The sequence below is a fragment of the Arachis ipaensis genome, chromosome B4 (genome assembly GCF_059453495.1).
Source record: "Arachis ipaensis isolate K30076 ecotype BB chromosome B4, ASM5945349v1, whole genome shotgun sequence".
NCBI lineage: Eukaryota > Viridiplantae > Streptophyta > Magnoliopsida > Fabales > Fabaceae > Arachis > Arachis ipaensis.
In genome coordinates, this window is record NC_142439.1 from 66,387,244 (window position 1) to 66,398,786 (window position 11,543).

Below are 11,543 nucleotides of genomic sequence, written 5' to 3' on the forward strand. Positions count from 1 at the left end.
TTTTCCAATATTACCACCGGATATATAAATGCCACAGACACATAATTGGGTGAACCTTTTCAGATTGTGACTCAGCTTTGCTAAAGTCCCCAATTAGAGGTGTCCAGGGTTCTTAAGCACACTCTTCTTTTGCTTTGGACCTTGACTTTAACCGCTCAGTCTCAAGTTTTCACTTGACACCTTCGCGCCACAAGCACATGGTTAGGGACAGCTTGGTTTAGCCACTTAGGCCAGGATTTTATTCCTTTAGGCCCTCCTATCCACTGATGCTCAAAGCCTTGGGATCCTTTTTATTTACCCTTGCCATTTAGTTTTAAGGGTTATTGGCTTTTTGCTCTTGCCTTTTGGTTTTAAGAGCTTTTGGCTTTTTCTGCTTGCTTTTTCTCTTTTTTATATTTTTTTTTCGCCATTTTTTTTTCTTTCTTTTTTTTTTTTCTGCAAGCTTTTGTATTCACTGCTTTTTCTTGCTTCAAGAATGATTTTTATGATTTTTCTGATTATCAAATAACATGTCTCCTGTTCATCATTCTTTCAAGAGCCAACATATTTAACATTCTAAAACATCAACTTCAAAAGACATATGCACTGTTCAAGCATTCATTCAGAAAATAAAAAGTATGGTCTCCACATCAAAATAATTAAACTAAGTTCAAGGATAAATTCGGAACTCATGTACTTCTTGTTCTTTTGTAATTAAAACATTTTTCAATTTAAGAGAGGTGATGGATTCATATTCACTACTTTAAGGCATAGACACTTAGACACTAATGATCATGTAATAAAGACACAAACATAGATAAACATTTAACATAGGAAAATGAAAAACAGCAAGTTTAAGAACAAGGAATGAGTCCACCTTAGTGATGGTGGCGTTTCCTTCTTGAGGAACCAATGATGTCCTTGAGCTCTTCTATGTCTCATCCTTGTCTTTGTTGCTCCCCCCTCATAGCTCTTTGATCTTCTCTAATTTCATGGAGGATGATGGATTGCTCTTGATGTTCCACCCTTAGTTGTCCCATGTTGGAACTTAGTTCTCCTAGGGAGATGTTGATTTGCTCCCAAAAATTCTGTGGAGGAAAGTGCATCCCTTGAGGCATCTCAGGGATTTCTTGGTGATGAGCTTCTTCATGCGTCTCTTGAGATCCATGGATAGGCTCTCTTATTTGCTCCATCCTTTTCTTAGTGATGGGCTTGTCTTCATCAATGAGAATATCTCCCTCTATGTCAATCCCAGCTGAATTGTATAGATGGCAAATGAGGTGAGGAAAAGCTAACCTTGCCATAGTGGAGGACTTGTCAGCCACCTTGTAGAGTTCTTGAGGTATAATCTCATGAACCTCCACATCTTCTCCAATCATGATGCTATGAATCATGATGGCTCGATCCACAGTAACTTCAGATTGGTTGCTAGTGGGAATGATGGAGCGTTGGATGAACTCCAACCATCCTCTAGCCACAGGCTTGAGGTCCAGTCTTCTAAGTTGAACCGGTTTGTCTTTTGAGTCAATCTTCCATTGAGCTCCTTCCACACATATGTCCATGAGGACTTGGTCCAACCTTTGATCAAAGTTGACCCTTCTAGTGTAAGGGCATGCATCTCCTTGCATCATAGGCAAGTTAAACGCCAACCTCACATTTTCCGAACTAAAATCTAAGTATTTCCCCCGAACCATGGTGAGATAATTCTTTGGGTTCGGGTTCTTACTTTGATCATGGTTCCTAGTGATCCATGTATTAGCATAGAACTCTTGAACCATTAGAATTCCGACTTGTTGGATGGGTTTTGTTAGAACTTCCCAACCTCTTCTTTGGATTTCATGTCGGATTTCCAGATACTCATTTCTCTTGAGTTTGAAAGGGAGCTCGGGGATCACCTTCTTCTTGGCCACAACATCATAGAAGTGGTCTTGATGGGCTTTGGAGATGAATCTTTCCATCTCCCATGACTCGGAGGTGGAAGCTTTTATCTTCCCTTTCCCTTTTCTAGAGGATTCTCCGGTCTTAGGTGCCATGGTAATGGAAAAACAAAAAGCTTTATGCTTTTACCACACCAAACTTAGAATATTGCTCGCCCTCGAGCAAGAAAAGAAAGAATAGATGAAGAAGAAGAAGAAATGGAGGAGAGGGAGAGAGAGATGTGTTTCGGCCAAGAAGAGGAGGAGGGGGTTGTGTTGTGTGAAATTGAAGAAGAATGGAGGGGTTTATATAGTGAAGGGAGAGGGGTTAGGTTCGGCCATTTAGGGTGGGTTTGGGTGGGAAAGTGATTTTGAATTTTGAAGGTAGGTGGGGTGTATGAAGTAGGTTTATGAGGAAAAGTGGGTGGATGTGAGTGGTGAATATGTAATAGGGAAGAGAGCTTGAGGTGATTGGTGAAGGGTTTTGGGGAAGGGTGTTTATTGGGAAGAGAGGATGAACATTGAGAAGAGGGAAGAGTATGAATGGAGGTAGGTGGGGATCCTGTGGGGTCCACAGATGCTGAGATGATCCTGTGGGGTCCACAGATCCTGAGGTGTCAAGGAATTGCATCCCTGCACCAATTAGGCATGTAAAATGCCTTTGCATGCAATTCTGGCGTTTAAACGCTGAATTGATGCTTGTTCTGGGCGTTCAGTGCCTAGATGCAGTATGTTTCTGGCGTTGAATGCCAGTTCTATGCTTGTTTCTGGCGTTCAGCGCCAGCTTTCCTCAGTGTGCATTTCTGGCGTCTGAACTCCAGGATGCTGCTTGTTTTGGGCGTTCAACGCCAGATCCATGCTCTGTTCTGGCGTTGAACGCCAGCCAGATGCTCCTTACTGGCGTTTAAACGCCAGTAAGTCCTTCTTCCAGGGTGTGATTTTTCTTCTGCTGTTTTTGATTCTAAATTTTTTGTATTTATTTTGTGACTCCACATGATCATGAACCTAATAAAACATGAAAGAACAATGAAAATAAAAATAAAATTAGATAAATAAAAATTGGGTTGCCTCCCAACAAGCGCTTCTTTAATGTCAATAGCTTGACAGTGGGCTCTCATGGAGCCACACAGGTGATCAGGTCAATTTTGTAGACTCCCAACACCAAACTTAGAGTTTGGATATGGGAGTTCAACACCAAACTTAGAGTTTGGTTGTGGCCTCCCAACACCAAACTTAGAGTTTGACTATGGGGGCTCTGGTTTACTCTGTTTTGAGAGAAGCTTACTGTGCCTCTTTTCCATGTTTACAGAAGGATGTCCTTGAGTTTTAAACTCAAGGGAGTCCTCATTCAATTGAAGGACTATTTCACCTCTGTTAACATCAATCACAGCTCTTGCTGTGGCTAGGAAGGGTCTTCCAAGGATGATGGATTCATCCTCATCCTTCCCAGTATCTAGGATTATGAAATCAGCAGGGATGTAAAGGCCTTCAACCTTTACTAACACGTCCTCTACCTGTCCATAAGCCTCTTTTCTTGAATTGTTTGCCATTTTTAATGAGATTCTAGCAGCTTGCACCTCAAAGATTCCCAGTTTCTCCATTACAGAGAGTGGCATGAGGTTTATTCCTGACCCAAGGTCACATAGAGCCTTCTCAAAGGTCATGGTGCCTATGGTACAAGGTATTAGGAACTTTTCAGGATCCTGTTTCTTCTGAGGCAATCTCAGTTGATCCAATGCATTTAGTTCATTGGTGAACAGGGGAGGTTCATCTCCCCAAGTCTCACTACCAAATAAATTGGCATTCAGCTTCATGATTGCACCAAGGAACTTGGCAACTTGCTCTTCAGTAACATCCTCATTCTCTTTAGAAAAAGAATACTCATCAGAGCTCATGAAGGGCGTAAGAAGGTTTAATGGAATCTCTATGGTCTCTAGATGAGCCTCAGAGTCCTTTGGTTCCTCAAAGAGAAACTCCTTGTTGATCACTGGACGTCCCAGGAGGTCTTCCTCCTTGGGATTCACGTCCTCTGCTTCCTCCTTGGATTCAGCCATGATGGTTATATCAATGGCCTTGCACTCTCTTTTTGGATTTTCTTCTGTATTGCTTGGGAGAGCACTAGGAGGGGTTTTAGTGATCTTCTTACTCAGCTGGCCCACTTGTGCCTCCAAATTTCTAATGGAGGACCTTGTTTCATTCATGAAACTCAGAGTGGCCTTAGATAGATCAGAGACTAAGTTTGCTATATTAGAGGTATTTTGCTCAGAGTTCTCTGTCTGTTGCTGAGTGGATGATGGAAAAGGCTTGCTATTGCTAAACCTGTTTCTTCCACCATTATTAAAGCCTTGTTGAGGCTTTTGTTGATCCTTTCATGAGAGATTTAGATGATTTCTCTATGAGGGGTTATAGGTGTTCCCATAGGGTTCACCCATGTAATTTACCTCTGCTATTGCAGGGTTCTCAGGATCATAAGCCTCTTCTTCAGAAGATGCCTCTTGAGTACTGTTGGATGCAGCTTGCATTCCATTCAGACTCTGAGAAATCATATTGACTTGCTGAGTCAATATTTTATTCTGAGCCAATATGGCATTCAGAGTATCAATTTCAAGAACTCTCTTCTTCTGAGGCGTCCCATTACTTACAGGATTCCTCTCAGAAGTGTACATAAACTGGTTATTAGCAACCATGTCAATGAGTTCTTGAGCTTCTGCAGGCATTTTTTTTAAGTGAATGGATCCACCTGCAGAAGTATCCAATGACATCTTAGCTAATTCAGACAGACCATCATAGAATATATCCAGGATGGTCCATTCTGAAAGCATGTCAGAAGGACACTTTTTGGTCAGTTCCTTGTATCTCTCCCAAGCTTCATAGAGGGATTCACCTTCTTTCTGTCTGAAGGTTTGAACATCCACTCTAAGCTTATTCAGCTTTTGAGGAGGAAAGAACTTGGCTAAGAAAGCCTTGACCAACTTATCCCAAGAGTTCAGGCTATCCTTAGGTTAAGAGTCCAACCATATTCTTGCTCTGTCTCTTACAGCAAATGGGAAAAGCATGAGCCTATAGACTTCAGGATCTACTCCATTAGTCTTAACAGTGTCACATATCTGCAAGAATTCAGTTAAGAACTGAAAAGGATCTTCATATGGAAGTCCATGAAACTTGCAGTTTTGTTGCATCAGAGAAACTAATTGAGGTTTCAGCTCAAAGTTGTTTGCTCCAATGGTAGGGATGGAGATGCTTCTTCCATGTAAATTGGAATTAGGTGCAGTAAAGTCACCAAGCATCCTCCTTGCATTATTATTATTTTCGGCTGCCATCTCCTCTTCTTGTTCGAAAATTCCTGTAAGGTTGTCTCTGGATTGTTGTATTTTAACTTCTCTTAGTTTCCTTTTCAGAGTCTTTTCAGGTTCAGGATCTGCTTCAACAAGAATGTTCTTGTCCTTGCTCCTGCTCATATGACAAAGAAGAGAATAACAAAGAAAATATGGAATCCTCTATGTCACAGTATAGAGATTCCTTTGGGTGAGTAGAAGAAAAGAAGAATAAGAATGTAGAAGAGAAGAATTCAAACTCAGAGGAGAAGAAGGGAGGAGAATCCAAACACAAGGGTGAGGATAGGAGCGGGGATTTGAGATGAAGAGAAGTGTTAGTAAATGAATAAATAAATAGAAGGAGATGGGAGAGAGGGAATTTCGAAAAATAAATTTTGAAAAAGAGTTAATGATTTTCGAAAATTAAGATAAAATTAAAATTTAAACAATTAATTAATTAAAAAGAATTTTTTTGAAAAAGAGGGAGATATTTTCGAAAATTAGAGAGGGTTAGTTAGTTAGGTAGTTTTGAAAGAGATAAGAAACAAACAAAAAGTCAATTAGTTAGTTGAAAAAGATTTGAAATTCAATTTTGAAAAGATAAGAAGATAAGAAGTTAGAAAAGATATTTGAAAAGGATAGGATAAAAAGATATTTTTGAAAAGATATTATTGAAATTAGTTTTGAAAAAGATTTGATTTTTAAATTCATAATTAATGACTTGATTCACAAGAAATCACAAGATATGATTCTAGAACTTAAAGTTTGAATCTTTCTTAACAAGTAAGTAACAAACTTGAAATTTTTGAATCAAAACATTACTTGTTGATGATATTTTCGAAAATATGATATAAAATTAAGAAAAATATTTTTGAAAAATATTTTTAGAATTTTCGAAAAATAAGAAAAATGAAAAAGATTTGATTTTTGAAAATGATTTTGAAAAAGATAAGATTTTTAAATTGAAAATTTGATTTGACTCATAAGAAACAACTGAATTTTAAAAAATTTTTGAAAAAGTCAATCCAAATTTTCGAAATTTATGAGAGAAAAAAAAGGAAAGATTTATTTTTTTAAAATTTTTAATGAAGAAAGAGAAAAGCATGAAAAAGACTCAATGCATGAGAATTTTTAGATCTAAACAATGAATGCATGCAAGAACACTATGAATGTCAAGATGAATACCAAGAACACTTTGAAGATCAAGATGAACATCAAGACTTATTTTTGAAAATTTTTCAAGAAAGTAAAATATGCAAGACACCAAACTTAGAAATTTTTCATGTATAGAGACTATGAATGCAAGAATGCATATGAAAAACAAGAAAAGATACAAAACACGAAAATATGAAGATCAAACAAGAAGACTGGCCAAGAACAACTTGAAGATCATGAAGAACACTATGAATGCATGAATTTTTGAAAAATGCATAAATTTTTAGAAAAAAGGCAATTGACACCAAACTTAAAAATTGACTCAAGACTCAAACAAGAAACACAAAATATTTTTTATTTTTATGATTTTATAAATTTTTTTTTGGATTTTCTTTTAAATTTTTTTCGAAAAACATATAGGAAAAAGAAAATAAGAAATTCAAAATTTTTAATAAGAATTCAAGGAATCTTTCAATGTTAGCCTAAAGCTCCAATCCAAGGGTTGGGCATGGCTTAATAGCCAGCCAGCTTTAGGATATAAATCAGTCATACAATAACAAATTTTATTAGCAACAACTAGCTTGCTCTTGTAATGATGACTTGGAAGCCTCACTCTAAATGAATTTAGACATGGCTTTACAGCCAGCCAGGCTTCAACATGCTTCATGAAACTCTAGAATTCATTCTTAAAAATTCTGAAATAATTTTCAAAAATAGATGAGAAATTTTTGAAAGAATTTTGAAAAATGTTTGAAAATAAAACAAAAAGAAAATTACCTAATCTGAGCAACAAGATGGACCGTCAGTTGTCCAAACTCGAACAATCCCCGGCAACGGCGCCAAAAACTTGGTATGCGAAATTGTTACTCTGAGGTTGTAAAATTTGTTGTTCGTTCTCTCCCTAGCAATGGCGCCAATAACTGGTGCACAATACCATGGTCCAAACATAACTTTACAACTTCGCACAACTAACCAGCAAGTGCACTAGGTCGTCTAAGTAATAAAACCTTACGTGAGTAAGGGTCGATCCCACGGAGATTGTTGGTATGAAGCAAGCTATGGTCATCTAGTTAATCTCAGTCAGGCGGATATCAAATGGTTATGGAGTTTTCAAATAATAATAATAAATAAACAGAAAATAAAGATAGAAATACTTATGTAATTCATTGGTGAGAATTTCAGATAAGCGTATAGAGATGCTTTCGTTCCTCTGAATCTCTGCTTTCCCGCTGTCTTCATCCAATCAGTCTTACTCCTTTCCATGGCAAGCTTTCTATAAGGGCATCACCATTGTAAATGGCTACATCCCATCCTCTCTGTGAAAATGGTCCAAATGCTCTGTCACGGCATGGCTAATCATCTGGAGGTTCTCGATCATACTGGAATAGGATTTACTATCCTTTTGCGTCTGTCACTATGCCCAGCACTCGCGAGTTTGAAGTTCGTCATAGCCATCCCTTCCCAGATCCTACTCAGAATATCATAGACAAGGTTTAGACTTTCTGGATCTCAGGAATGGCCATCCATGGGTTCTAGCTTATACCACAAAGATACTAATAACTCGGACTCGGTCCCCTGTATTAGATATCTAAGAGATACTCATTCTAGCTTAGTTGCATGTAGAACGGAAGTGTTTGTCAGGCACGCGTTCATAAGTGAGAATGATGATGAGCGTCACATAATCATCACATTAATAATGTTCTTGGGTGTGAATGGATATCTTAGAAGCGGAATAAGTTGAATTGAATAGAAAATAGTTGTACTTTGCATTAAATCATGAGGAACAGCAGAGCTCCACACCTTAATCTATGGAGTGCAGAAACTCTACCGTTTGAAAATACATAAGTGATAATGGTCCAGGCATGGCCAAATGGCCAGCCCCCATGAAAGTCTAAGATAGCATAAAACTGATCAAAGGTCTCTAATACAATAGTAAAAAGTCCTATTTATACTAAACTAGTTACTAGGGTTTACAGAAGTAAGTAATTGATGCATAAATCCACTTCCAGGGCCCACTTGGTGTGTGCTTGGGCTGAGCTTGAAGTTTACACGTGGAGAGGTCATTCTTGGAGTTGAACGACAGTTTGTAACGTGTTTCTGGCGTTCAACTCTGGTTTGTAACGTGTTTCTGGCGTTTAACTCCAGACTGCAGCGTAGAACTGGCGTTCAATGCCCTTTTGCGTCATCTAAACTCGGCCAAAGTATGAACTATTATATATTGCTGGAAAGCCCTGGATATCTACTTTCTAACGCAATTTGAAGCGCGCCATTTTGAGTTTTGTAGCTCTAGAAAATCCAGTTTGAGTGCAGGGAGGTCAGAATCCAACAGCATCAGCAGTCCTTCTTCTACCTCTGAATCTGATTTTTGCTCAAGTCCCTCAATTTCAGCCAGAAAATACCTGAAATCACAGAAAAATACACAAACTCATAGTAAAGTCCAGAAATGTGAATTTAACATAAAAACTAATGAAAACATCCCTAAAAGTAACTAGATCCTACTAAAAACATACTAAAATCAATGCCAAAAAGCGTATAAATTATCCGCTCATCACATATATATAGGATTGCATTGCATTGCATGAGTTTCTGCATGTTCATACTTGTTTACTTTATCTCCTTCAATTAAGCATGAGGACATGCTAATGTTTAAGTGTGGGGAGGTTGATAAATCACTATTTTATGGTTTATATTGTGTTTAATTGTGTGGTTTTATCATGATCCTTACCCACTTATTCATTAAAATAGCATGCATTTATATTTCCTTCCTGAAATTATTACATGATTAAAAACTGCTTCCTAGAGACTTTTAATTATGCATTTTAATTCTCCTTTATTCCATTCGATGCCATGATCTGTGTGTTAAGCGTTTCAGGCTTTATAGGGCGTGAATGAGTTGGAGATTGGAAAGGAAGCTAGCCAAAAAATGGAAGGAACACAAGAAATTGAGGAGATAACCAGCGAGAAGTGACGCGGCCGCATGGCTCATGCGACCGCGCGAAAGAGGAGAAATCGCAGTGATGTGGCCGCATGGCTCACGCGACCACGCAGACTGAAAAAGCACGAGCGACGCGGAGGCGTGGACGACGCGAACGCGTGGCGAGGTAAAGCGCGAATGACGCGTCCGCATGGATGACGCGATCGCGTGGCATGCCCGATCTGCATAATTTGCAGAATCGCTGAGGGCGATTTTGGACCCTATTTTGACCCAATTTTCGGCCCAGAACAGCAGATTAGAGCCAGAGAACATGCAGAAACCAAGGACAACATTCATTCTACACAGTTTTTAGTTTTTAGATCTAGTTTTTTACTCCTCCTCTAGGTTTTCTCTCTACACATTCATAGTTCTTAGGATTTTAGTTTTTCTTATTTTTTTTGGCATTGGAACACTGAGAAGAGTTATTACCTCATCAAGACTTCGTCATTCTAGTTTGTTTTCTTTACTTGGTTACTTTTCCATGTTCTTTGCTCTGTTAATTTTACCATTGGAATATTCTTAGGATTATTTAATACAAGGATCACTTTTATTTTTAATTGACTATTTTAATTTTTATTTACAATGTCTTTCTTTAATTCCTTTTCATATGCTATGAATTTTACCTTTACAATGAGTGAGTAGTTCCCTAACTTGATGGGGAATTGATTGAAAGGAACCTTTGAGTTGGAAGGCTTGAAAGAAAAATTGTAATTGGGTTTATGGTTGGATTGCCTCCTAATCACTAACACCAATCCCTTTTAATTAAGTGGATTGCAACTTGTGAACGGACGTAGCATTCCAACTTGTTTGACTTTCCTTCACCTAGTGAAGGATAACTAAACAGGATAACCTTTAATTTTCAATTAATCCTGAGAGCATTCCAACAATAATAGGGATTCCAACTAATCAATTCCCAGTCAAGGCTTTTATTTACATTATTCAAATTCATCAATTTAAATTCCTGTTTGCCCAATTCAAATCTTTTTGAAAACCTCTGATTAATAGAATAGCACACTTTTCTGCAACTCGTTGGGAGACGACTTGGGATTCATACTCCCAGTATTTTAATTTCCATTTTCTGTGACACCTTTCTAAATTGATAGGCAGATTTCTGGCAAATTAAGAACTATACTTGCAACGTATATATTTTAACAATTTTTAATTTGCTAATTTCTGCTCGCATCAGGGCAGCAGCCTATCTACTTTGTCAACAAAGCCCTACAAGGGGCAGAGCTGAATTATCAAAAGATAGAGAAGTTCGCATATGCCCTTATCCTCACTTCTTGAAGGCTTCGACCTTATTTTCAAGCCTATACTATAAAGATCCGTAGAAACCAACCAATGAAACATATCTTGCAAAAGACGGATCTGGTAGGGTGGATGTTGTAATGGGTTGTAGAACTGTCTGAGTTCGACTTAAAGTATGAAACCTAGATAGCCAGCAAGTCCCAGTATCTCACCGATTTTGTTGCTGAATATACGGAAACTCAGGGAAGCCCAACTACATGGAGCCTATATGTAGACGGGTCATCAAATAAAGCTGGTACTGGGGCAGTAGTTATCCTGGAAAACGACCAAGGAACTCGGATAGAACTCTCATTAAGGCTCGAGTTCCAAGCTTCTAATAACCAAGTAGAATATGAAGTCTTACTTGCTAGCTTAAAGCTGGCCAAAGAAGTGGGGGTAGAAAAGCTGATAGTGTTTAGTGACTCTCAAGTGGTAACTTCACAAATCAATGGTACCTATCAAGCCAAAGACCGCACCATGAAGGAGTAGTCTGGCATATAACTCAAGAAACAAATGCCCGAGCTGATGCCGTCTCCAAACTAGCCAGCACCAAGTCAGGGGACCATAATAAAAGTCTCACTCAGGAAACTCTACGTGCACCGTCAGTATTAAAGGTAGACGACAACTCGAATATAATGACAATATCCAATCAAAATTTAGGATCGATGAACCACATAGTCAACTATCTTAAATTTGATGTCTTCCTTGAGAATGAAAAAGAGTCCCAAAGAATTACAAAGGAAGCACAAAACAACACGCTGGTCCACAATATTCTATACAAAAGAGGAATATCCATGCCCCCACCACAAGGGGGCGGAGAATATCGGCGGCTTTTTTTTATGATTAGCGATGGTTTTAAACCGCAGCAAAACTAAAGACCGGCGGCTTATTGGACCGCCATAGTTTTGGGCGCGGGCA

At 38.4% G+C, this 11,543-nt stretch overlaps 1 non-coding gene across 1 annotated transcript; it reads left to right on the top strand.

Moving 5' to 3' along the window:
• Window positions 1–4,711: 4,711 nt before the first annotated feature.
• On the top strand, window positions 4,712–4,819 carry LOC148567753 (small nucleolar RNA R71). The gene has a single exon (XR_015882739.1). It is a non-coding gene; the product is annotated as a small nucleolar RNA R71 (small nucleolar RNA).
• Window positions 4,820–11,543: the final 6,724 nt, after the last annotated feature.